General features: G+C 36.0%; 1 protein-coding gene and 1 pseudogene across 1 annotated transcript in view; both read right to left on the reverse strand.

Annotated features, from left to right (window-relative positions):
- LOC149085010 (rho-related BTB domain-containing protein 1-like) overlaps window positions 1–12,886 on the reverse strand; it is an 87,995-nt gene extending 75,109 nt beyond the window's left edge. The window contains exon 1 of the mRNA XM_089232764.1: window positions 12,868–12,886. The gene's annotated coding sequence lies outside the window, so the exon portion shown is untranslated. The remainder of the gene's footprint in view (window positions 1–12,867) is intronic.
- LOC149085011 (U6 spliceosomal RNA) lies at window positions 8,188–8,279 on the reverse strand (annotated as a pseudogene).
- Window positions 12,887–20,436: the final 7,550 nt, after the last annotated feature.

The raw sequence follows: 20,436 nt of genomic DNA on the forward strand, positions 1-20,436 counted from the left end.
AATCATTCAACCATAACACTTCACTCATAGTTAGTAAAACTGGGGGCAGATGACAGCACTACACATAACAAGCATTACACAGAAACAAACTTTACGTCAGGTTGCACTACACGTACACGCACATTCCCGCACGTACCGATTCGTTGGGGGGTTCCGCGGGGGGGGGGTGCATGTGTGGTGTAGCAGTAGTAGGTAGGGGCTCGGGGATCCATGATGTTCTTAAGTCAGCCACCTCGTTGGGCAATTTGCCTGTTGTGGCGTTGTATTTGTATTTGTATTTATCTGCAACCCGATTGGTTTTACCGTGGGGCTCTGTTACTTAAATTATTTTTAAAGGAAGCCTCGTTCAAATGCCGTTTGGAGAAACCCAACAAAAATTGATACAATACTTTAAATTTTAATGTCAAATCAAAAATTTTTGTTATAATATCGGTTGAATTGAAGTACAGATTTTACGTGATATTGATTCCACCTCTACATAGGACCGCAAAAGTTTAAAATGATATATTATTCTTTATATTCGCTTATTCTACTAGCGAAAGTTTTTTGCCATTTTAAAAGGTTGGAGACCCCCTTAACCCTTTCAGACCCCCTCCACATGCACAAATGTGTGGGTTGCTTTTTTCACTGTATAATTTTTTTTTTCAATCTCAGTTAAGCCCTGACTTCAAAGAATGGGTAAGTTTTGAGTTAGAAATATGATGAATATATATATATATATATATATATATATATACGGGGTGATTATAAAAAAACTATCCCGACATATGGGCCCCTAACTATCATACCATTCACAGAAACTGAATGAAATTTTGGCATAAGGTATTTTGAGGTATGCGCTCAAGAATGATATGGAAAACAACAGTGTCACTCTAACAGTTACGGTTACAGTGAGAAATTTTCGAAAATATCAAATGGCAACACCAAGTTTTTTGTATTGGAATGCGATCTCCATACTGAAAAATACTAAATAGCGTTGGAATGGCACCTGTAGCACGAAAATCCCCGGAGCTAGGCAAGGAAAAAGTAAAAAGGACTTTGCCGTGCACCAGAGCATTAATGTTCGTTTCATTCGTCACACCGTTTCTTCGGCTGAGATCCCAGCCTGATTAGTCCTCCACAAGGTCATGTGTGAAACACAATAAAATGCTTTATTTTATGCTGCTTCTCTGTCCTTATTGGTTGTCCTCACTTTTAGCCTATCTACCGCCGGTGATTTTCATGCTACAGTTGCCATTCGAACGCTATTTAGGGTTTTTCACAATGGAGATCACATTCCAATACAAAAAACTTGGTGTTGCCATTTGATATTTTCGAAATTTTCTCACTGTAACCGTAACTGTTAGAGTGACACTGTTGTTTTCCATATCATTCTTGAGCGCATACATCAAAATACCTTATGCCAAAATTTCATTCAGTTTCTGTGAATGGTATGATAGTTAGGGGCCCATATGTCGGGATAGTTTTTTTATAATCACCCTGTATATAAGCTTTGGGGGCTTTTTCATCAGAGGGCAGCACTTCAAGTTGAACTTTCAGGGGGTTTTATAATAGCTCCCAGGAGAAAGTGCCTCCGTTAAATGTTCAATTTATTACGTGAAATTTAGCAATAAAATTCTGAAAAAAATTGTAGGTGAACATGAATATACCTTGGACAATTTCGGCTGAAAAAATTCAAACGAAGTGAATTGTTTCTTCACAAACAAATTGAAAAAATACATTTATGATATTTATGTTTTTAATGTATTTTTTCAAAAATGCAAAAACATCTCGAAAATTCTAAAAAAATGAATGCTCGGGTCTGAAAGGGATAAAGTAAAATTTTGAACCAGGAATTTGATCAAGAACTAAAGTCGGATTTGACTCTATATTTTGTCATGGATTAGAAACGATCAATATGGACTCCATCAATTTCATCTTTAACCGATTTCTATAATACGAGGATTTATTTCGAACAATTCCGAAGTTATTTTCTATTCGCGATGAATAAAAAAGAAGCTTATACTCTGATAACCTTTATATCCATATGTTATCCAATTTTTACATTTTCATTTTAATGTACCGAAAGAAAAAAAACGTGACATTTTTTTCACGAACAAAATAGAAGCTTTTTCTAGATTCTATTAGTCAACAGATTGATTAAAATTCTTGGAAATCTAGATCTGTAAGATTATTGGTACAGATAGACTTGCGTTATATATTTACATACATATATAAAACGAAAGATAACAGTTTTGTGCTAGAAATACTATTGAACTTGATGACATTTTCGCATGTAAAAAGAAACTTGATTATGCATTTTTCCAACTATTTGATGCGATGAGTGATTTAGTATAATTGGAAGCCACTGTCTCGACGATGTTTTTCCTTTTATTATTTGTTAACGATAAAGAGGTTTTGATAACTTTGATGCTTATACTCTCTCCAGACTAGTTTTCATACACACACACAAGTAGTTTTACTTTTTTATCATCTGTCGTATCTAGAAATCATTGACATTTTCCAAATAAAAAAATAATAAATCGATCAGTAAACCGATTAAGTTATCTGATTTTCGTCTCTGCGATAAGTGGTAAAATGATCTCGCAATTTCGTAAGATGAGAAAAAACACTGCCATCATCATACGATGCATTATTTTCAGATCGTAACTAATAAAACTCGAAAAAAACAAGTTTTTTATGACATTGCTCTCCAGAAAAATATTCATTCTGAAACACAGTATAATGGTTTCTCGAGTTATAGGGGGAAAGTGCCCGAAATCCGTCCCCCTGCCCTAAATTCGTCCCCGTTTATAATTTGCATGTACAGAGCTGCAATCTTGCGAAAGTGCCAGGAATCTCTTCAGAAGCATTCAGTTGGCTACTTGCAGTGACGCAGTTGCTTTGTTATGTATGTAGTGGAGTTACTTAAATCAGTTTTTTAATTATTTTTAACTCTAGACAAATTTTCAGGATTAACGATTTTGCTTGGGGGGGGGGGGTTGGTATTTGGGCACTTTCCGTTATGAGTGTCTGGATTTGCGAGAAATCTAAGAGCAAAATTACTCGTTAAAAATGCTCTAACTTTCGAGCAAATACTCAATTTATGAGCTTGAAACGTACGAGAAAAAGCTCATTCCACACAAGAAAAAACTCCGGTGCTTTAAAAAAGTCAAAGCCGCAGCGACTGTGGTAATTTACTATTCTGTGCAATGTATTTTCTTGTAAGCAGAAATCGAAGAAAACCAAAAACTGACCACTTTCTTCAGACAAACTCGATTATAACGACATCAAAGATTCCACGAAACTTTGTAATTACAAAACCGATGTTGACGTTTTGAAGACCTTTTTTGACAAAAACTGTAACTAGATGCAATCAAATACCGTTTTTATGACGTTTTTATTTTTTTTATGATTGGGGCAGAGTGTTTCTCAAAATGAGCGTCGTGTCTACTATTCGCTTCGCGAGGAACTGGAGACAATAATGTGCTCTTGCTCAGTATTTTAAAAGGGCCTCTCCCCTTCCTAGACCGTTCTGGGAAGCCTCGGATAAACGATGACTCGGTAAGAGCCCGACGGGTCGTAAAAGTTTGAAAACCACTGGATAAGTGTATCCAATTTTATCGAGAAAAATAAAGGAAATTAGGACAATATTAATACGAAACATTGTAGAGTCTGACCAAACATGTTGCGAAATCACGAACAGAGATACGCTGCCCCCCCCCACCCAGCGTCAAAGGTGGAGTCGACTGATCTAATGTATATATGTATATATGAATTGACATCATCATCGTCGTACCCTCTAGCAATAATGACCGTGTCCCTCTCCCCTCAGACTTAGAATTTTATCTCCGCCTATGTACGAAATATCGCCAAATATTGCTTATAAATAACTAGGGTTGATCCGATTAATCGGGCAGGTTAACAGATCAGTTGTTAGTCGCAGTTAAAATTTGTAGGTGAGTTAATCGAATCGATCAATCCGATTAAAATTTTTATTGAAGTTCGTAATTTATTTTGATTTGTTTGACGAAAACTGGTAATGATTTCAGTTTCAAATTGGGTTTGATGGAAGTTTTAGAAGATATGACCAAAATTTTTTTGTTGTCTCCACTGTAAACAGCACTTTATCAGCCGATTCATTAATTAAAAATTTTTGTGATTAACCTGTTAAAAATTTTAATTCCCAACCCTGTAAATAACCCTGGCGAAAATACCGCGCTACAGTAAGTCTGCTAAAATGTATTACGGAGAAAAATTAACTTGTCAAATATTTGAGATGAATATATATAGTCGAATTTTTTCGTTATAACTCAATTCATAAAATGCAAATTATTTTCATTCAAGATTCTAGTAAAGATTAGGTGTTAAAGCGAGATTATCTCGGTGGAAAAACAGGACATTTTGATTTTAAAAAAAAGTCGGGAAGGGCAAAATACGGAAACGTCTGGTATTGTTGTCATGTCAATAAGCAGGTCGGAGAGTCAAAAATATGTAACAAATCTTTTTTTTTTCAACGTTAAGAACAACGGCAAGTATTTCCTGGAAGTGATAAGCTATCGACGTTATAAGTAAGGTTCGTTAACATTATTCTCTGTGGCGGTTTTTCTCAAAGTGTGCGTCACGGCTGTCAGGGGCGTCGCGATGAGCTGGAGATATTGAATTGTGGGCCTTTGTGTACGCTTTGAAGTGATTTTTTTATAAGTGTATCTATACGTTCAAGTTATTATGTATATATATTAAACTATTCTGGGGAGCCGCAGATAAGCCATGAATTAGGTAAGTGGGTCGCGGGTGAAAAATATTGAGAACCACTGCTCTATGTGGAAATCGGTTCGAACCGCCAATAATTGACGTTATAGCCGAAGTATCATTACAATAGTGTTTGACTGTACAAAAGCCGGATTACACTATAAAAGTTTGATAAAAGATGTTTTACAAAACTGGAAAAAATACAACCAATAAGCCTGTTGGTTACATTCGAGCGAATGTAACCGATACGCTTATTAGTTGCGTTTTTCACGTTTTATAAAAAGAACTTTTCTAATACTTTTATAGTGTATAATGCCAGCCTTAGATAAAATTCTGAACATTCATAAAAGTATGACTCTTGATTTCGGATCACAAGCATCTCATGTAACTAGTCAGAGTAAAACTGTATAGATCAATATTCAGTGTGTGACATACTTCTGAAACGCAACGAAAAGAATTCATTTTTATTTGTCCACTCCAGAACAAATTGCATGAGATAGAGAGACTGGGAAACATGTCATCACATCCACCACACTGACCAGACATCGCATTTGAGTCACTCGTGGTTTCTGTGTGGGTTGACGTAAAAATCTCTTTGCAAATATTCGAGAAAAGTTGAGGGGAGGTGCCCGAATACTAATTGAACCTAAGTTTATCTGTTTAGCTCTTCCAGTCAGCTATTGATTGCCTCTCTGGATTGATTATGCTTATCTTAGGCAAATGGGAAAAAATCGTTGTGATCTTTGTATCCTCTCTCTCTCATTTTGATACGCAAATAACATATCTCCTCCTTAAAATAATCACTGATGACACATGATTAAAACGAGATAAGTTGACATTGGAAGGGCGAAGTAAGCAAATGAGACACGGAATCCAATTTTCATGCATTTCCACATTTCGATAAGCATACTTGCTACGTATCTAGGGAACAATGAGTTATGGTTTGAGCAAATTTCGGAAACGCCTGGTTTTTTTTTTCTAGCTTCAAATGCATGGTTGTCATCTCGCTTTTTCTCTTCTTTGCAGAAAAATTTTGATAAACGATAATGAACTCTTACGACTCATTGAAAAAAAGAGCATTATAATTACGTTGTAGCAAAATGTAATTATAATGTGGAAAAATTAAAAACAAAAATGCCAGTCTTACCCCAAACACACTCATAGCTGAATTCAAAATAAACTGGAAAAAGTTTGAAAAATACATATAGTTAGCAAAAAAAGTAATTTATGCGCATGGCCTTGTTTCGCCTTTTATCACGCATTTTAGATAATGAAAGATTTCTACAAATAATGGATATAATGCCTGGTAATGAAACAGTGTAAAGAATACGTGCATTGCCATTATAATATTTTCTCTAAACTAGTTATTAATCAAAAGAATTCGCATAAAATAAGTGAAATTACATACAAATTTTTAAAAGTTTTAGGTTGTGTGGATTTCGATAGCACGAGGGCCATTTTCTGTATAAGTTTCGTTTTGAGCACGCACATAATCCCTTACATACAAACAGACGCCATTTGAATCACGTCCACAATGTGTGTTGGAAAAGTGTGAGAAGATCAAGCTCCCACACCCAGATAATTACGAGAGTTATACGCTTCCTGACCACAATAGGCGTGAACTCAGGGCCACATCTAGAATCAAAAATTTATCATGTTACCAGGGACCAGTATCAATTTTGGTACCCCCTCCATGTAGTTTTTAAAGCAAAAAGACAATAAACTCGGCACCCGGGACACCAGACCCTCCCTTAGTGGTGATCCTGCGTGAATTTGCATCCAACAAATGGTCCCAAGCCCTCCCCCATATATCTGTTTCCCCCCCCCCATCTCCCTTATGCTGTGTTTTATGCGTAGTACAATATGCAATGAGTGATGGCAAAATTCGTAAATTAGTGAGACTATTTAAGAAAATGAAGAAAAATAACTCTTTGCCTCAATTTATATGAAGAAATACATACTAGATAACATTATCGAGGACAAATAAATGCAAAATAAACAACACCTGATGGGGTGCAGGACCGACTTATAAGCATCACGGACCCCCGGGCCAAGTGGTTTTTCTGAGGCCCTACCAGATAAATTCTCCAGAAAATTTTAACTAGATCTCATTTTCGTGAGGCCCCTTTACTCTTGAGGCCCCCGGGCCGTGCCCGGGTGAACCCAGGCGTTAAGACGGCACTGGCGCCGTTGTCAAAGGTAAGCAACAAGTTCAGTGGACCTCTCCTGGTTCTCTGTCGCAGTTTTCCAGCGGAAGACTCATCGCTTCATTAGGGATTCTCAGATGTCAACACTACACTTGTTTATCTTTGGCAACGGCACCCATTAGGGGCCGAAACGCATCAGCAGTCGTTCATCCTATGTTAATTTGTCTTTAATAGCGTTGTGTATACAGGATGTACTAATGTAGTCATTATCTCATCAAACGTTCTTTGTAGAAATATGATTTGAATTTTAAAAAATGCTCAAAATGTTTTCTGGAATCACTCTGGACCATTTTCAAGAGTGAAAATACAGTGTGTCATAAAATAAAATATCTAAAATTTATACTAACTTTTCCCGTCTTTTAACCTCCCAATTAAAAAATTGTTACCCTGTCTCTTGTGAGGCTTACAAAAAATTCCACTTTTCTAAATGCAATATTCGCTGAGATATTTGAATTCCAAAATTGGGGAAAAGTTAGGAAAAAAAAACAGCATTATCTAATGGAAAACGCTCCTTTCCCTCATTTATGATGTTGCCCAACTTTTAACCGATTTTTGAATTCAAATATTTCACTGAATATTGCACTTAGAAACAAGGAATTTTTTGTTGGACTCGGGAGAAACCGAGCAAAACAAATTTCTAATTGAAAATTAGAGGACAGGGTAACCGTATAAAAATTTAGATTTTTTTTATTTTATGACACACTATATATTTTTTTCACTCTCGAAACTGGTACAGAGCGGTTTCTGAACACATTTTCATCATTTTTTGAACTGGAACCTCTACAACGGTAATGCAATCAACAACGGTTGGTGAGATAAAGGCCGCATTAGGACTTGACGGACACCCTGTACATTTTTTTCATATTTTAGAAAATTATGGAAAACGTTCATGAGGAGCCACGCTCAAACCGGCGTATGTAATCATTGACGATTTTACCATGATTCACGTGTTATCCAAACTTTTTCCAAAATAGTCTCCCCATTTACTTGTCTCCCCCACCTTACAATCACTCGTGGTTTGAGGGCGCAGGCTGTCCGATCTTCTCACACTTTCAGCACATACACGACGTGAAAAGCCAAAAAAATTTTCTTCTTGAATATAGGTCGCAATTTCTAGAAGGTTTAGTGATTTCTACTGTGGCAGTTATATATAATGCGGATCAGATCAATTTTAAAAACCGTTGAAAGGGTAAATAGATAGCCCCTGAAAACTTAGCTCAGGAACGCACATACACTGCTAATGTTATATAAAATTATGTGTGTGTTCAATGGATGCCAGCGCAGGTGCTAATCTTCTCTGTATCGTCCCAATTTTGGTATATGTACTGCCGAAGCGAGTACACTGCGCAGTGTGCAGAATCACAAACGCGCCAGTTGTAAAAAGATATCGACAAACTGTTTTTATTTTAAAAAAATAGCCTTCGGAACATGGAAAACAAGAACGAAAAATTGATAGAAATATCGTTTTATACCAATAATAAGTCAGTCATCAGATGATTTGATTAATCAAAAGATTCTACCACATTTTGTTGATTGTCGTTATCAAGACAAATAAATACACTTCACTGAAGAACAAAGCACTTGATATTGGACATAAGCAATTTTTTTTTTCTCAGTGATTGCACTTCTTGGAAGAAAGAGAGATATTTTTGATAAATGAAATTGGTAGACAAGATTACTTCTAACGATAAAACGATTTTAGATCAAACTTTCAAGATGATTGTTATTCAAACGGAGGCGCCGGCCGTCTAGAACATTCGGTGCTGAAAGCTATCTGTAGTTGTACATTCTCTATGTTTTTTTTCATTTCTTTCTCCAAAAAATGTTATTAAAAAATGAATAACATATTAACCCCTTCGAGTACAAGCTGTTGGCGATAAATTTGAATAAACCGCATTAGACATATAGGTGATAAATAAAACGATAATAAAGAAAACAATGATAAGGGAAAAATAGCGTTTTCTGTTATTCTGTTATTTATGCTATGCGCATCAATCCTATACTACCTCGAAGGGAAAAGAGAAACATCGTCTCTTTCCCCTTCTGTTATCGAACTTTGAACAAAAACTGACTCCGCCCACTGGCAGTTGATTGATAGAAGGGGGAAGAAAAACATGCTGTCAGGGAAAGACTGTTGTACAGATCTAGCTGGGCTCGTCAATGCCGAAATGAGAGCGTGTAAAGAACCCGAGATGTTTTCTAAAATAAAGCGGATCAAGATAGACGAGATATCTCGGGATTGCCACTGTAATGGTTAAGCATCGATAGATGCTATGAAATCTTATTCAAGTTCCCCGATGCTTGCATTTTGTTCTTTTGATTTCTATTTCCTTGTCTTTTATTTCTCTTTTAAGATTTATACTTCCTTATACTTTTTTGATGCGAGCAGAGAGAGAGAGAGAGAGAAAATTATCATTCACACTTTTTATTTCACAATGTGAAATTCTGTATTATAACTTTGAGAAGGTAGCCTATGGAGCTTCTTAAGGCCGCTACACGCTACTTTGACGTATGTGGGACCAGTGTCATCCGAAGATTAAAAAAAATTTCGAAGAAAAAATTTACTCCTCTCCAAAATTTTAATGGGTATTTTCGTAAATAAGAGGGGTATTTTTTTTATCAGTGAGAAACAACTATTGAAAAAAATTACCTAAAATTTGAAGTGAAGGAGTATTTCCACTCCTCAACAAAATACGGGAAGTGGAATTGAATTTTGATGCACGTCTGGATGCGTATTGGCGAAAACTAAGTGGACCACATTACGTCAGAGTAGTGTGTAGAGGCCTTCAGGCTAATACATAGGCTCAACATAGGAAATTCATGCTAAGAATTGGAAATTCACATCAAATGATAATCACTAAGGATACGCGTCCAAACTCATATACAAAGTCGCGCAAGAAATCACCCAATTTGTTTGACTGTATATGAGTGTGACGTACCCTTAGACTTACGACTTTGCATAAATTAAAGTCACGAAGCACCCGATTTGTTCTGCGAATGCCACAGAACATGGTCGCGGAACACGTGTTCTGAAACTTTGTATATGAGTTTGGACGTGCCCTTAGATTTACGACTCTGCATAAATAAAAGTCGCAGAGCACATGTTCTGTGACTGTATATGAGCATTGGCGTACGCAGCCCCCCCCCCCCACCGAGCCAAGATTATAGTGTTATTTTGCAGGAAAAAGCGTAAACCCCCCCCCCCCCCCGAAGGAAAAAAAATCTGAAACCCCCCTCAAGAAAATTCTGCATACGCCTATGTATATGAGTGTGAACGTACCCTTAAAACGCTCGAAATTAATCTTGAAGTACAAAACCAGAAATTTTTCAATTCACACATAAATAACAAAAAGTACGCTTTAGCCAAACCAATCAATATCATAATGATCGCTCCAAAAAATAATTACAGTAAGGTCAATTTAAAAATTCGTATTACATATTCGTCTTAAAAATTTGCGAACTAATTAAATTTAAAGTTTAAAAATAAATTGCCCGCTTGAAGTCAGAAAACTCGATAATCCAACATGCGATCATCACAATCTCTCTTATCAATGAATAGAAGATTTTAATGAGATTCTATTACGATGAATTAAAACAAAGATAGATCTTAGATCGGCAAAGAAAGACATTGTTTTTGTATTTTTAAAAATTGGAAAAAAAGGAGGAATATTGCGTCAATCTCAGAACGCACTCAAACATTATTGAAACGCATAGCAAGTAACCTTTGATGTTGACGATACATTGAAAAAATGCACTTGGAATAATATATATGGCTGAAATAAGAGTTTCGAATATACGCAGATGTGTAGAAAAATGAATAAATATATTCGCATATCTTAAAGTAATGATGCGGAAGCGAAGGAGCAATTAGACGTGCACAAGCGAGCAATAAACAACAACGAATCGTGACATCTCTGAGGGAATAAGCAAGGACTTCGAAGGGGGAAAAAAAACATACGTATAATGACTTAAGAAGAGTGAGCAGAGTTAAGGTCATGATTATTTTGGTCCATAAAACTGCGAAGGACAAAACTTTCGTTGTTATCTCTAATAGTTGGAGATACGCGGTTCAATGCCATCAGTTCTTCTTTTTCTCGTCAAGTAAATGAAATAATTTTCCTACAACGTAATTTTGCTAACTTCGATACCAAAATAATTACAGGCGTTTGATTTTAAAACCTTAAAAAATTACATTAAAAAAAAATCTAATCAACATCACGGTAGCATGATAATGGAATGAGTGCCATGGAATGACAAGCGTTTCTCAATTTAAAACATGATATCGGCATTATCTATTACAATAGCATCCGATGCTATAGAGATGCATCGAGATGCTCGTGATCGACACCAGCTGCAATCTGCACGCAGGCATGTCAATTAAAAGCTCATTCCGGATATGAAACCACATTTTTTCTCGTTGTTACTGAATTGTTACCATACTATGCAACTAACGAAAAGAATTATGCTAACGTGATTACATGTTATTCGTGGTGTATTTGGTTTACTAAGCCAAAGAAAAGGTTGAACTTATTAGGATGGCGATGGCAAAATATTTCTTTGTCTATCGAGATTCTATAATATAGTCTTTTGCATTAAAATAGTTTTTTTTAATAACAATGCTTACAGATGAAGAAACGGTTCTAACTTTTTTTTCTGTTCGTGTTGTTATGCAATCGTATCCTCGCTTCTGAAGTGTCACAACTCAAAATAGCTTCTCCAAATGATATGATGTTCATGTTTCTGGCATGTGCATTTCTGTTATCATCAAAAACGACACTATATACATACATAGATGTTGTGCAATTTATACTAAGGGGTTCTTATAACCCATGGGTTGCACCTGAGACTTGCGTCGCAGGGACTTCCGAGATGTGAGTCGATCAAATCTACTAACCTCTTGAGCTATGGGTTCTGACCGAAACTCGATTCACAGGAGCTTTCGGGAAAGGTCAAATGAACCCACTTTCAACCAAGGGTTTTCGAGCTACGGGTCACAACCCAAACTTGATTCTCAGGGGCTTCCGAGATGAACAGTACGAATCCACTTACAGCCAGGGGTTCTTGAGCTGTGGGTCACTGCCCAAATTGATTAGCAGTGACTCCATACTTGAGTCGTACAAATCCACTTACCGTCCTGTTATAAATGCGTCACTGGTTTCACTAATTTTGCAAAACAAACAGTCATATGGGTAGTAAAACTGATCTTGCTGTTGTTGATTTTGGGTCACGGCTGAAAAAAGTTAAGAGAGCCCCTGGTATATATTAAAAACAACAAATATAGCTAGTGTCGTTTTCGATTATAACAAAAATGCACGTGTTAGAAATATTATGAAAGTGTCATATCACTAGATAAAAAACATTTGAAGTTAATGTCACTCAATATGCTGATAGCGATATGTCACATTTATAAAAACCAATAAAATCATTATTAAAACTTGAACATGTTCTTCGCGAGACAAGTTAAAAACGTTCCAGTGTCAATACAAATTGAAGTGCATTAGCTAATCCCGATAAACGATAGAATAAGGTATGAATGCTGTTTTACCGTCTAAATATCAAAATGGCTATTGAAAAGAAAATATAAGGGCCTTACATTCCGTATAATCTATTAATTCTCTCATTTACTCCAAGAAAGGGTGGGTATTAGAATTTCATTTCTATTCAGCACACCACAGCGAAACGAATTTCCAACACCGCCTTCCAGTTCGAGACATCAATTATTACAAACTTATTTCAGTTGTAAAATTCTTTGAATAAATGCAGCTCAAAAAAAAAATCAAAAGCTAATAAGAAAGACTCGGTCAAATCAAATTACTTACAGAAACATTATTACCAAGTTAGTTCACGATTAATTTGATTTTTAGCGTGAAATTGAATAATTCGTTCAATGTTATATTCTTTAACTATTTCTAAATAATTTTGTTTTTACCTTAGATATCCGGTCATAAACCTCTATCATCCAAGTATCGAAACTGTGGATCGATCTAACTTGTCGAGTGGATAAATGTTAAAGCTATAAATCTTTCAGTATTAAAGATGAATGCCCCCTCGTTTACAACGTCCTTGAGGAAAGAAAAACAAAAGCCACCCGTGCGAATTCAAGGCTAATGAAGAAAGATAGAAAGGAAAAGAAAGAAAGACGTTCTCTTATACAAAAAAAAAGTTGGATTCTTTCGCACGAAACATTATCTTGTCTTTAAAGATTTAATTACCCATGATTCGGCCATTTAAACATCTTACAAAAAATGTCAATATTAATAACAAAGTTACGTAGTTACTTAAATAACTCTAACAGTGATTTACTGCACTCGTGTCCAGTAAGAGTACGATCTTGGTGCACGCTGGTTTTCGATTCCGCAAGTCGGCGAAGTTGCTGATTGGTTAGAAACCTGAATTTTTCGGTTTTTTTTAAACAATCCGTAACGGCGCAGAATCGGAAACCAGCGTGCACCTATGCTCGTACCCTAAGGGTGTGTACATAGTGCGTGTTTCCGATTCTGGAAACCCGCGTCGTCTCTGAATGGTTAAAATAACCTGAATTTCAACTTTTTCAGGTTTCGAACGACTAACGGAAAAAATTTCTTGGTGTTTTCGATTCCGGCAATCGGACCAATCCGGAATGGAGAAACTCTATGTTCATTTGTATAGCGTGTCGCCGTTTTGCGCGAACCGGCTGTGAGAAGCAGAAAATTTAAGCGGTTAAAGATTCCGCTCGTGTCCAACTAATATTTGAACTAGATTGTGAGCAATAGAAGATACTGATTTATTGATTAAAAATGAAATGATATTTGTCGATTTTCTTTTGAAAACTCAAACTTTGTACTCTGGTAAATTTGAAATTAGTGATTTGGAAAATTTAAAAATATTGAGAGAATCGTTCAACATCAGTTAGTAGTTAGGAGAAAAGATGACGATATTCAACCACGTGTTTGTTTTTTTTTTTGTTAAGGAGAATTTGAGCAAAATATTTTTGATAGTTATAAAATAATTATACTAGGCCTATATTTGGTTTTCCAAAGGCGATAAAAGCCCATCAAAGGTAAATACTATACCAACCCTGCAGTTGACATGCATCTATTTTGTGATCCGAAGGGATTTTCAATCCTCCAAATCCATCAAATACAAATACAAATACAACGCCACAACAGACAAAATGCCCAACGAGGTGGCTGATAAAAAGATGCCCATAAAAATATGGTTGTCATACATTTCAAAAATAAACCATTCAATCCAACAGATTGATTATTAATTTTAAATATTAATTAACGAATAAAAAAAGTGATCATATTAACACACTTTATTATTATTATTTATTTAACTGAACCTCTTCCCGAGATGAGTTTACTTTGCTTCGACGAGTAGATGGGAGATAGAATAAATTCGAAATTTATTCTTTCTTCCCCCTTCTTCATACTTTATGGCAGAAGTGGCCAACAGCTGACCCCCGGCAAGGTGAAACTATAAAATTAAAATTAATAATTTACAAGGTGTGAAATCAAATTTGTGATCACTATTAGAGTTATTCTCTTTCAACAGAAAACTACTTACATTCATTGTTAGTGACAAAAATAATTTACTATGCTATAACCAAGGTCCGGATGTGGCTGCTCTAAAAATCTTTAAAAATGACTAAAAAAAAAAATGTCATCAAAATAATAAAACAAAGTTCTCTTGAAAAACTGAATATGTTCGAATGTCGGAAGAAAAAGTTTTGACAGCATGAAAATCATATGTAAATTTTTTCTCAAGTTCCTTTTTTCCTCTCTCTCTCGTTTAGATTTCATCAAAAATAACAATATTTCTAATGAACGAGTGATAATTCATGAATCGGTTAGGAAACATGGCCCCCCACAAGGGTGAATCTGACAGGGCTCCGACTGGGGGGCCTGAGACGAATCTTATCTTTTCTTTTTTTTTTTTTTCTTTTTTTTTCACAATAAATTCAGTATTGAGAGAGTCCCGTGAAGAATCTGATCGGACTGCCCTGTTGCTAGATGTGGGGAGAGGGGGTTATGACTGGTGTACTGGAGGAGGGGGGGAATAGGGTTTTGGCTAGTGAAAAACGAAAAATGAACCCCCTCCCCGCCCCGAGGAAATCCTGTGTATGCGTGCCATTGGTTAGGAAACCAAAAAACATCTTTTATTTTATTTTCTATATTAGAGCATATTTTCTTCATAAGTGCTCACAATGCAATCAGTATTCATAAAATTATCTCAATCTTTTCATTTTCAAAAAACTTGAAAAGTGAAAATGCCAAAAAAAGGCCCCAAAACTTAAAAAAAAAAAAGCTCTAATGGTGAAAAAAAGCATATAAATGCAAATATATCGTCAACATCCAGGTCCTGGTTATCACCATACTCCTTTTCGAAGACACAAATTGCTCATAAAACTTGACATGTGGGCAATTTGTTTTTCTACTTTTTATGCCATCTCGTTTGGCCTATTTTGCCAAAATAATAATTGAAAAAAAATTTGAACAAATGTTTCAGTTGTGAGAGAAGTTCAAACTATGAATACATTTGATGAAATAATTTGCAGAAGAAACTAATCCTTGATGCATTACATGTGGCTGGGAACGCACCCGAATAAACAATGAATATGCTTTTGAAGATGAAAGGGAATACAAAGCCCACAGTGTAAAAGCCAAATCGAAACTGCTTTTTTTTTCTCTATGTCAGCATTTTTTTTTTCGCTTTTTTCCCTCCCGCCGGTTTAACGAGTGGAAAAAATATACAGTATAAAGTACAACAGCCGAAAACCGACTTGCACTATGTGCACCCTCCCGACGCGAATAAACCACTACCTGGTCCGGAAACGCGCGTGCACTATAAGCACACCCTAACGCATAACATGCTGACTAGAGCAAAATTCGACCGATAAGTTTATCTGTTACATTCGAGCAAATGCAACTGATCAGCTTATTGGTTGCATTTGTCAATGATCAACATTATTTTATAAAACTTCAAAAATGCAACCAATAAGCTTATTGGTTACCAGATACGCTTATTGATTGCATTTTTCAATTTTTATAAAAAAAAAACTTTTCTCAAACTTTTATAGTGTAATACAAGCTTATACTATCATCATAGCACATGCTGCTTGTAAACATCATTCTGTGGTACTTCTAATAAAAGATGGACACAGAGAAGAGCTATATATCTCCTATTTAGGCTTTATCAATATACACAAGAGACATGTTGCTTTCGACTTTTGTTAACTTCCAGCGACTGAGGCCGGGATTACACTATGAAAGTTTAATAAAATATATTTTTTTAAAAACTTGAAAAAAACAACTATTGATTTGATTACATTCGCTCGAATATCAGCGATACGCTTATTGATTGCATTTTTTTTTCTCGTTCATATTACTCGTTAATAATTGTTGTATCCTTCGGGGTATTACTCCAGGTAGTGTTACATTTCTATGGCACCTAGACAGGGTTTTTATAGAAAAGTACGGGGAAAAAAACGACGGATGGCTGAAAGGATCAGAGAAAGATGGGTAGATCGACTGATAACTTACTCTACGTACACTATTCATAAAAGAGTTGGGCAGACAAACATCTGTATTTGAATGCATGAAAAATTCACCTGTAGATTTCTGACAGCGCCAATACTAAAGAGGTAGAAATATAGTTGAGGAAAGACACAAATATCGGGGTTTTTTTTCCTTGTGAAAGACACGCCACAATTTTTGGACAGCAAGACAAGACTTAATAGTCACACGCTTTCAACTTTTACCAAGGAAGCAGATGATCGGATTATCCTTGACATAATTTAATCGTGGTAAGTTACGGGTTTATTTTATTTCATTTTTTTTATTATTTTAGGGGCATTTCTAGCATGTCGCTGGCATTTGAAAACTTTTTTAAGTCATAAGTACAATCATGGCTCCAGTCTCCTGTCAAACCAGATAAAACCCGGGCTCTGATTATTAATTGTAAGCCCCCCATATCCTGGTGCAGGGAGCCCTCTAGGCTAGGATCTTTGGCGTGCTCCTAGCCACACTTTTCCCTCACTCTTCTATAATGAATTTATAGCATGATAAAAAAATACGGGGCTCAGGGTTAAAACCCTGTCAGCCCCACCCTTGTGGAAGTCATGGGTAGAATAGAACCTCGATTATATACATGTATAAAATCAGAGCCAATGGAAGAGGCTTTTTTTTTTTTATAAATAACCGATAACCACGAATTTTCTGTCAATATATATAATGTTGAACAATCACAATTTTTATTTCTTTTTCGGCTCTCTTACTTTCGTGAAGTTTTGAAATTTTGTATGGTACCCGCGGTAAATTCGTTTCTCGGATAACCGAAGTACTATACTATACTCCCAGCAAATATCGATGAAAAAAAAATTCTCACGCCATAAAAGTATATCAACAAAAAATAAAACTGAAATGAACCATATCATTGTCAATAAAAAGATTTTGAACGAAGATGATTTTTTCTCCGAGTTTTCCAAACGTATTTGTCTCACTGCACCCCCTCCTTCTCAGATAATATTTTTCTCATCCGCTCCCCCTTGTTTTAGACATTCCAGAAGATCCCATATTATATCTGTGGCTTCTACCTCACCCCGGCCCATTTTCATCATCTCTCAAGGGACGAAATCGAATACTATTGGAAACACTGTTTAAAGAACTTTCGTGTATACGTAGTTTCTCATCTTTGCTCATTATTTAGATGTAATCAAATGAAACGTATATCTATGATAAATGATTTTCTTCACAAGCACTGATCACTATTTCACCAACTTCTGTTGAAGCAAAAAGGAAATTTTCTGCAGCAGGTCTTTTCGTTACTGAACTGCGCACAAATCCAAGTGACGGCAGTGTGAATAATTTGTGTTTTTTGAAACATTTTGCTAACAGTAAAAAGTAGTAATGGCTTTGATAGATATGTAAAAATAACTGTGGTTTTTGTTAGAATATATATTGATCTTTCTCATAATATTACATTTAAATAAAATTTATTTCACATTTATTATTAAAATAACAATTTTTCATTTTTTATATTTGCAATTATTCCTGTCACGTAAATTTATCCAATTATTACATATTAGCTATGAATATACAGTATTCTATACTATGTCATAGGCGTAAGCAGAATTTTCTCGGGGGTTTACGTTTTTTCCTGCAAAATAACTATAATCTCGGCTTGAGGTGGGACAGCTTGTATATTACTATGAAGTAAACAACAGTTATATGTGTATGTGTGCGCGCGGCGTGCAGGACCTATAACGACTAAAACTTCAAATTAGAAAATTGTTGCGCTGTCTCTATCGAGCCCAAAAGAAAAATCCACTTATCTACAGTGTCCCACAGTCGACTGACGGTTTTCATAATGGGATAGCAAGAAAACGGTGACAGATATTAGTCATTTTTGCGGAATATAAATGTGCGAAGTCAGAAATTTTTTCTATATCATTCATGTTGCAAGGGATCGTATAATTATTAAAATTTCAAAAAAATAAATTTTTTATATGGACACCCCGTGGTCAAAAACACAATTGGAAAGTTGCACTGCCCTGATTCTCCTGATGACAACAAAAACAATTTTCACGGTTCTAAGTTCGATATTCGCTAAGATATTTGAATTCAAAAATCAAAATAAACAACAAAAACTAGCAGACGCTTCTCTCGCAACTTTTCTCCGATTTTTGAATTCAGATATCTCTGCGAATTTTGCGATATTAGAAAAGTGGAATTTAGTTGCCATCAGGACAAACAGGCCAACAACTTTCTGATTGGGTTTTTGGTCACAGGGTGTCCATATAAAAAGTTTTTATTTTAATAACTTTACAACTCCTCGCAACATGATATACTAAAATTACTGACTTTGCATTCTTGTCAGTTTTCTTGCTATCCCATTTTGAGAACCATAAGTCGACTGTGGGACACTATGTAGTCCCATGTATGGGTCGCCGTTTCAGTAAGTATAAGTAAGCTTTAAAGAATCTTTCGAATTTTCTCACTTTTCCCCCCTCATTTGATCATTTTTGTCGCGCCACGGTCATTTCTGCACACGAGGGCTAATTAGACCTGGACCTACAATTTATTGCCGAATCAGAACGGCAGCCTTGCTTTTTTTATACTGGTCAAGAGGTTGGTGCGCTAACCCCTTGATGGGAGACTCTCTGCGGTAGCAATCTTTCTCTGTGATCATATAGCCATTTCTGTTGTACCCTTGTCAGGAAAGTTTCTGACAAGGACGAACCGGGTATCAAACTCGTGACACCTCTAAACATCCTTTGGTACTTCAGGCGAGTATCTTATCGACCTGGGCTAGTGCCCCACGTTTCCCCTCAAAATATATACTGTTCTTTCCCTCGTTTTCAGCGATTTTTGAATTAAAATAGCACGGCTCACATTGCACTCAAAAGCATGTAATTTTTTTTAGGTTCGAGAGACACGCCAACAACTTTGTACTTGGAAGTTAGGAGATGGAGGGATCTTGTAAAAAAAACTTGTAACTCAGCACATGTACCATGCAGCTTTCAGCAAAAGCAAAGACATCTAAAATTGGCATGTTATTTGGATATTTTTTCTTATTAAAAGTATGTTTCTGTAATCAATGGTTCACGAGTTATTTGAGCTTTGTCTTTCCTTCCATCTGAGCACAACTCAGGTCTATCACCACAGGCAATTACCACCTAGTGAGTTGTGCCGGAAGTACATATCTAGTGTTGTTTTTTCAGTGCTGCCATCTATATTTCAGAAGTGAAGTAAATGATTGTGTGTAATGATTGAATATTTGCGCCATTTTGTATGCCTGTTGCTCTCTGTAGCAAGACTTTTTAATGGGAAGATCGGCTCACATTTGTGCCTAGAAGTTGGGAACCACAGAAAACCAACTTCTGCCAACCACCACTGTGGCGACTTTGGGGTTCAAACCTGGATCCTCGCAATGCAAGTCTGTCACTGACTACTCGACCATCACAGTGGCAGTAATTTTAGCTACAGCAGACTTCATTTTTCACCCTGTATATATGTTATACCAATGTCTGAAGTCTGGGAACTTTGAGCATTGACTAATATTATGGCCCAAATACTAGTTAGTCCAAAACAGAGATGAAATTAGATTGCCCTGATGTGAAATAGAGTATACAATGACTCTGCAAGTTAAAAAATAATAATTAAGAGAAAAGAACCTTGTACGGAGGGGGGGGGGATCTGTATAAGCCAATTCTAACATTTCAAAAGAGGGCCATGGACAATTTTTTTTTATATGAGAGTTGTGGGGATTTAGTGACTTCTACAGACACAGACTTCCACAATTTGTATACGAGCAGAATTCCCCCACTTATTTGTATCTGTGCAATTGGATTAGTCCCATATGCCACGATTTTGCAACACAGTGTGTATGCATCATAGTAAAACAAAAAGTTTGACCACTTAGGTTAAAGATATGTGAAGCAGTGGGGATATATGGATACAAGTAATACCCCCGACTTGGACAATTTTCTATAAAAAATGAACACATTTCTGGAATT

The sequence above is a fragment of the Pholcus phalangioides genome, unplaced genomic scaffold, assembly GCF_987345545.1.
Source record: "Pholcus phalangioides strain wild (caught in Gottingen) unplaced genomic scaffold, Ppha-v1.0 ptg000007l_1, whole genome shotgun sequence".
Classification (NCBI taxonomy): Eukaryota; Metazoa; Arthropoda; class Arachnida; order Araneae; family Pholcidae; genus Pholcus; species Pholcus phalangioides.